Below are 7878 nucleotides of genomic sequence, written 5' to 3' on the forward strand. Positions count from 1 at the left end.
ATTTACCCTGTATAATTATCAGGACTGGAAATATGATAGGCTATCACTCTTATGAGTAGTTATTTGGCACAACTGACTTTTAAGAAAGGGAAAATTATCCACATGGCCTGACCCAATCGCATGCACCCTTGAAATTTGGGGGGAGAAATTAGAGACACAGTGAGTTAGCAGTGTTCCACTCACTTCTGGCTTGAGTATGAATGGGGCCAAATGTCAAAGATTGCAGGCAGCTTCTAAGAGCTCAGAGCCAGCAAAGAAACAGGGACGTCAGCCCTATAACTTCTAGGAATTTCATCCTGCCAACAACCTGAATGAGCCTAGAAGCAAATTTTCCCCCAGCGCCTGCAGATGAGAACTGGGTCAGCTGACACCTTGATTTCAGCCCTGTGATACTGCAAACCCAGCCACCCTGTCCATGTTGGACTTCTGACCAATGGAACTGTAAACTAATTAGTAGGTTTTGTTTTAAGCTGTTGATTTTGTCACATAACAGGAGGAAACTAATACATTACACAAACTGACAAAATCTAGACTTTATCTAGAACTCTAACATGAGTCCTATTTGGGTGTGTGTGTTTTTTCCTGGCATCCTAAAAAACTACAGGTATGATTTTGAGCTAGTCACTTTAATTATTCATTTATTAAAAAACAAAACCAGCCTTAGCTGTTTGGCTCAGTGGATAGAGCGTCAGCCTGCGGACTAAAGGGTCCCAGGTTCAATTCTGGTCAAGGGCACATGTCTGGGTTGTGGGCTTGATCCCCAGTAGGGGTTGTGAAGGAGGCAGCCAATCAATGATGAGAGAGCATCATTGATATTTCTGTCTCTACTTCTCCTTTCCCTCTCCCTTCCTCTCTAAAATCAATAAAGATATACTAGTATTTAAAACAAAACAAAACAAAAAAACAGACACACCTCTTGAGATCATAAAATGGAATGGTGAGATCTCACTTTGTAAAGGCAATTGTACTGTTATTACTACAGAAAGACTTGTAAAATACACACCTGACGACTTAACTAGTTGATATTGCACTCCAAAAATAAGGCAGAAAAAAAGCTATTCCTCATCTATAAATTATACACTTAACCATAGTCAATCATTTGGCAAAAAGAACTAAAGCACTTACTCAAGCCAGGCTCTAAGTATTTTATATCAGATCCTTCTTCAGACCATTTATTGTAACTGTTTCTGTGGACCATATTGTAAGTTATTCAGGGGCAAAAACCCTGTCTTGTTCATTTATTATGCCCAACATTTAATAAGTATTTTTAAAATTAGCATCACTGTAAAAAAAATAAAACAAAAAAAAGGAAAATAAATAAAATTAGCATCACGAAAGGTTTAGGAGCATCATCTTAAGCACAGTATATATTCATTCACTCATTACTTTATTCAAATTGAGCAAACTGAGGAAAAGTGTCAAGTCAAGGTTTATGACAGTACAGTATGACTGTCACAGTCAGCTCAGGAAAGTTTCAGACCAAACCTTCAAGAGTAATTTCTTTCCCAATGAATGAGAGCAGGGGATCCTGATTGGTCTTTCAGCCCACATGACATATTTGTTAGCTGTCCTTGGGGAAAATAGCCAATCAGGGGACACACATCACATAGAGAGTCTTCCACCTCCTTTGAAAAGCAATAAATCCTCAGTAAAGATACAGGTTCTGTATGATTAAAATGGAAAGTGTCACTGCAGCCAATGACAATTTTCCTTCAAATCCTAATCTACCTACTCAAGAAACACCAGGTAAGGTATCTGTATTCAGAATCATACAGAACAGAGAGCAGGGTCTGGCTCTGATTCATTTATTTATTCTATCACAGGACTGACATTCAGTCCCTTAGGGTAGTGAGGCAACAGAAGGTCATAACATGGACTTGCATTCAATTTCCAATGATTCCTATCCCAGCTTTGCCACAAAGCATGCCACATTTCTACTAAAATACAGTAAAGGCAGGGTAAGCTTTTCTTTTTATCTATCACAGTTTTAGTCTTCCTATCTTTAGGACTATGCTGTCTCATAGGACGAGTGTAACTAGAACTAGAGAATAAATAATAAAATGGATATAAAGCACTTTGTTTTGCAAAGTGCTTTATAAAAGGCAAATAATACATGAGGATGAAACTTGCTAGTCTTGCAACTGGCTTCTCCCATGTAGTTATGTCAGTAGCAAGACATCTACTCTTCCTCAAGGGTGGACCACTCGTCTGTCACACCCAAGGTCTGGTAGACAGGAAGTTCCTGCACTGACATTGTTTCTACTACAGGCACCAAATAGGAGGCCACCTTGTTTTAAATCCCATTCTCAAACCCTTCAATTCCCATGCCTTATACTAATAAAGAAGTCAATTAGAACTATAGAGAAGGAGGTAATGGATACCTTCAAATGTAGAGACATTCCCTTCCATTTTCAAGGAATGGCCCAAGAATGACATAGAATGAGTCAATATCTCATCTACTGTTCACAGAGAAACAAAATAGATTCTGACATCACTGCTATTGGTATTAACATCCTAAACAGGAGTTGTGTAAAACTGAAGCAGCCACTTAAAAAAAATAAAAGAAAATGAGTATGTCGGAGGAAAGGAAGTCTAAGAGGGAAGCACAAAATGACAGGAAATATAAAGCTAATTTATATTAAGCTTTTTAAAATATTAAGTCATATAAAGCTGATTTAACATTATAAAGTTAAGTGTGTTTAAGGGAAAGAAAACTGCTGAGTCTCCAGGAATGGGATAGCACACTCATATTCTCCATGATCACAAAGGAAAATGTGCTAAAGGAATAAGTCAGACTCTAGTTAGTTCATTCATTTATTTCCACCTGGCCTCAGCATCCCCATAGCTAAACTCAGTAAGGGAGAGTTAAACTGGTTAGAATTCACACACGAGAAAACAAAGGGAACATAGCAGAGGAGAATCTAAGATCTTCTATTCTTAAGGAGTTCTTTCAGTCTGTCTCTGCCTTCCAGAAGCAGTATCTTTTTCCTGATACTACCCAGGGAGCCCTGAAAAATTCCAAGCAGTGACACATGTCAAGCACAAGTTAGAAATGCCATATAAAGAGCATTAGGTAACTATGATCCATTTCCTGTTTCAATAATTTACTTATAGATTTGAAATAATTTCCTTATAAATTAAAAACAACAAACTCAATTTTCTACACAACTGTCTAAAACTACTTGTGAGGGTCTGTTTTCCAATAAACCACATTTCCTGACTATAATTCAAATGAGGGGAAAACTATCTGAATATTAGGATTCAATCCTCTGAAAGGTCCAAAATATGTTTTAATACAGTAATCCTCGAATAGTCTAAGAAGGCAAGTCTCTTGGGGGGATGTTTTGCCTCCAGCTTAGCTCATCTTGAAGCCCTGGGTCTGGCATAGCCTGCATCCTAGATAGCTGATAGCCTAGAGTAAAGAAGGAAAGTCCACTCAGGTTTCACTATTCCAGCTCAGCAGAACAGGTGGAAACCAGGCTGGGAACACTGCATTCTTCCTACTAGTCCATCCAAACAAACTGCCAGCCCCTTGTACTGTGTAAGCACTCATGCGCTGGACAAACAAGCTGCCAATAGAGAAAGTGCTCAGATTCTGGAAGTCCTAGTTTCCTATCAAATATCAAAAGTGTGGCAGATATGCCCATCTCCTTTGCAGTCAGGAAGGAGGGGCACATATAATCTGTCATCTGTTGAAAGAACAGTAAGCAAAGCTTTCTTCCTTTCAAACATTCTACGGTTCTGATGAAACTTTAGAGTACATATATAGAAAGCAATCCTATATAATAAAAGGGTAATATGCAAATCAACCAAAGGGCGGAATGACCAGTCGCTATGACATGCACTGACCACCAGGGGGCAGACGCTCAATGCAGGAGCTGCCCGCTAGTGGTCAGTGCACTCTCACAAGGGGAGCGCTGCTCAGCCAGGAGCCTGGCTCACGGCTGGCAGGCTCACAGCTGGCAAGCACATCGGCGGTGGTGGGAGCCTTTCCTGTCTCCATGGCAATCAGAAATCCCACGAGAGCTCCTGGACTGCAAGAGGGTGCAGGCTGGGCTGAGGGACCCTCTGCCCCCGAGTGCACGCATTTCGTGCACTAGGACTCTAGTAACTAATGTTAATCTATTTTTCCAAATTTCAACATATTTCTCAAGCTCCAAATACTGTTACTTGTTCTTTACTTTCGTACTAAGCTTCTCTCTTTACTGCCTGAGTTTAGAGAAGATGGTGATTGCTCCTTTAAAAATGGGTGTTGTCCATTCATTTGGAAACAGTGACTCAGGAATGCTGTTTCACAATCTCTGTAGCAACTGGCTTCTCCCATGTAGTTATGTCAGTAGCAAGACATCTACTCTTCCTCAAGGGTGGACCACTCGTCTGTCACACCCAAGGTCTGGTAGACAGGAAGTTCCTGCACTGACACTGTTTCTACTACAGGCACCAAGTAGGAGGCCACCTTGTTTTAAATCCCATTCTCAAACCCTTCATTTCTAAATGATGGTTACACCTTTTTTTTCTCTCTTCACATTATTCCTGAACACCCAGAAATAGTCACAGTCTACTGATAATAGTTTAACTGATCCAAATATTACATTACTACTCAAAAAGCCAGATTTGATCTTATGAAACCACAGTAAACATTTTCTAACCTTTTACAAATCTAGAAGATTTTATTTTGAGAAAATCTCCAGTTGTGGGAGAGCATGGATGAAATATCATTACTCCTCCATCAATACCAGTAATATAAACGAAAGAAAATAAGTTCCTTCTAGTACTTCTAGCAAACATACTTATATGGAACTATGTCTAACACAAACATATACAGAATAGCATGCCAAAGTACTTAGACTCCAAAGAGACTTCCATATATCATGTATTTTTCTCTTTGGTTCTATTTAAAAATAACTATAATCTCTGGAAAACAAGGTAGGGGATTGTTTATCTATATTTTTATACATATTTATATTTTCTTAGAAAAAATGTGGTCATGTTTATAATAAAAATACATTTCCATTTCAAATAAAAGTAGCAATTTTTAAAGATTATAAAGCTAGGAAACGTTTATGATACACTATTTTAAAAACAAAAAGTGTATAAACTATAATTGCAATATTATAAAATATATGTGCATAAAGATAATGACTAGGATATTCAAGTACTAAGTAAAATGAAAATAGAAATAGGGAATTATTAGATATTCTTATTTTGAAAAAATCTACATATGTCTTTTCAAAGAAAGGATTAAAAATTATTAGTACAGCAACTAAACACAACATCATCCAACTCTCATATTCAAGATGCACACCAGCCAATGTCACTCCAATAAATTCCAATTTTAAAAATTCCCACCAGCATTTACTCTTTTCCAGCAGTACTTTGTTTAAGGAAACATTCTGGGAGGGCACAGTTACAAAATTTAGGGGTGATAATGCAATGTGAGAAAGAACAATGAATAGTTAGTGAAGTCTAAAAGCTAGTTCACCTAATTACATGAACTTGAGCAATTTAGTACCTCTAGGCCTCAATGTCCTCCTCATTTTAAGATGAAGAGGCTGGGTCAAATCATTTCCAGAGTCTCTTCAAAGGCCCTGAAACACTGTGCTTAGTTACTAACTGCTCTTTTTTAGGGCAGCCTAATGCCTGCTGCTTGCCCGATAGTGCATATCCTACAGTGGCTTCTCACCACTTCTTGTGGTTTCAATCACAGGAAACAGACGTCACCCATGGGCCTAGAAGTAACGAACAAGCCCTGGCGGATACAAAGAGCTGCCAACTAAGACCAACTCCCATCTCTTTAAAATACAAGAATAATAAAATCACTAGAAACCTCTATGCCTGGGGAGCCTTCATAAAAACTATCACAACTAAAAATATCTCTGGAGTCCCCATGCAAGCATGATGAAATAATTTTGGAACAGTCCAAAATTATTTTGCTTCTATGGCCAAATGAAGGAATTGAAGTAACTCCATAGCTATGGGTAGCTGTATATGAGGTTAAGAAAAAACAACAACATACAAAATAGGGCCCTCCTACTGTCACTAACAGTTTTTGTTAAGATCCATATGAATCCTGAGGATGCAAAGACTCATCCTTGTCTTCTTTATTTAATATTCTATGCAAACCTTTCTGTAGCCATGAAAGACTGTGATACTAATAGGTCCATATAATATGGAGGCTTAGCAGTCATTCACTTTAAATGTATGTTAACAATACCTAGAGGACTGGGTCAAATATTGCTGTCAATTATAATGATAAAAGTTGGCAGCCCTGTACTGTGGAAATTAATGCAGAGACTTTTAATCTTATAGACATGTTCCTTCATTAAACACAAGACAAAACTATAAGATACTATCTCTACAGAAAAGTAATAATTTTTTCTCAAAAGAGTTCTTTTGGTTGGGTATGGTTACATTAGTGGTTCTCTCTTCCTCAGTTACCTTGGTGAGAGGATTAATGTTTTCAAAACTGCCACTCTCCTACATTAGACCACAGAAACAGAGAGCCCTGAAAATAATCTCAAAATTCCCAAGTCTAACATTAAAACTAAAATACATAAAAGGATATTGCTAACATGAGCTAAACACTACCACTGCTCTTAAGCACCTTACAAGCTAGATAAATTAGACCCTCCAAAATAGACCCTTATTTTGCCTTCAAGAAAGACTAAAGAACACCTCAAACAAGCATGCACTCAAACCTATACTATACTGTACTAGAGAATGTTTAAAGAAACAAAAGGGCCCAAAGATAGGTTCAGATTGTTCACACAATGGCGTTTCCTACCTGAGCCCATAATTTGGCTAGCTGAAGAGAGCCACATCTTTTAAAATCTAATCTCTGGCCATCTGAACATAGGGATGTATTAAAATTGATAAGGACTGGAAATTAAACAAACTTAGCTCTCTAAACTCCACCCAGACAGCAGAAATGATTTGCTGAAACCTTAACACACTAATCAATTCATGTTTGTAGATAACTGTCACCATGACACATTCACATGGCCAAAAATTTCATTAACAGTCATCATGACGTGCTACAAAATGCTAATTTTCAGTCCTGCTTTCTGCAGGTTTCTATAGAAAAAGAACCTAAAAGCCCTCCCAGGACTAAAATAATCTCAACGAAGTGGCTTCATCTTTCTTAAATGATTTATCTCCCACTAATCCTCTTGACTTCTATAACTGGGCCTTTTCACTTTACTACAGTCACACATTCATACCTCTGCGCCTCTATTCACACCCCTCCCCACCCCATGAAATCCCTCCCCCTCTTCTCTACCAATCCTTTGATTTTCTTCCAAGACCCGTCATAGCCCTCATCTCCTATGAAGCTAAAGTGCACTGCCCACAACTCTCTAATTTTACAGAAAAAGACCAAGAAAAGTGGAGTTGCTTGCCCAGAGTTCACATGGTCAAATAGTAGCAAAGTCAGATAAGCACAATATATGTGGAAAGCCTAGGGCAGTGGGAATGGGAGATAGGGGTGCTAGTCCTAGGTCTCGCTGTAAATTCAGACAGATCACTTCTCTAGGCCCACATTTTCTTAATCTATAAATAAAGGGTTTGAACTGAGTAATTTTAGCATCCTTTTCACCTCTAGCAATCTAAGATTCTAAAACCTAGGTCCTCTGACTCTCAGTCCAGTAATGTTTCCACTGTACTTCACTTCTCTACAGCTTTCAAAGGCTATGCTCATGGCCTTAGAGCTTTCCCCACCCATTCTTCTACAAACGTGGCTGATATTACAATCTTTTAAAAAGCAAGGGCTGCCGAAACCGGTTTGGCTCAGTGGATAGAGCGTCGGCCTGCGGACTGAAAGGTCCCAGGTTTGATTCCGGTCAAGGGCATGTACCTGGGTTGCGGGCACATCCCCAGTAG

The sequence above is a fragment of the Myotis davidii genome, unplaced genomic scaffold (assembly GCF_000327345.1).
Source record: "Myotis davidii unplaced genomic scaffold, ASM32734v1 scaffold89, whole genome shotgun sequence".
Classification (NCBI taxonomy): domain Eukaryota; kingdom Metazoa; phylum Chordata; class Mammalia; order Chiroptera; family Vespertilionidae; genus Myotis; species Myotis davidii.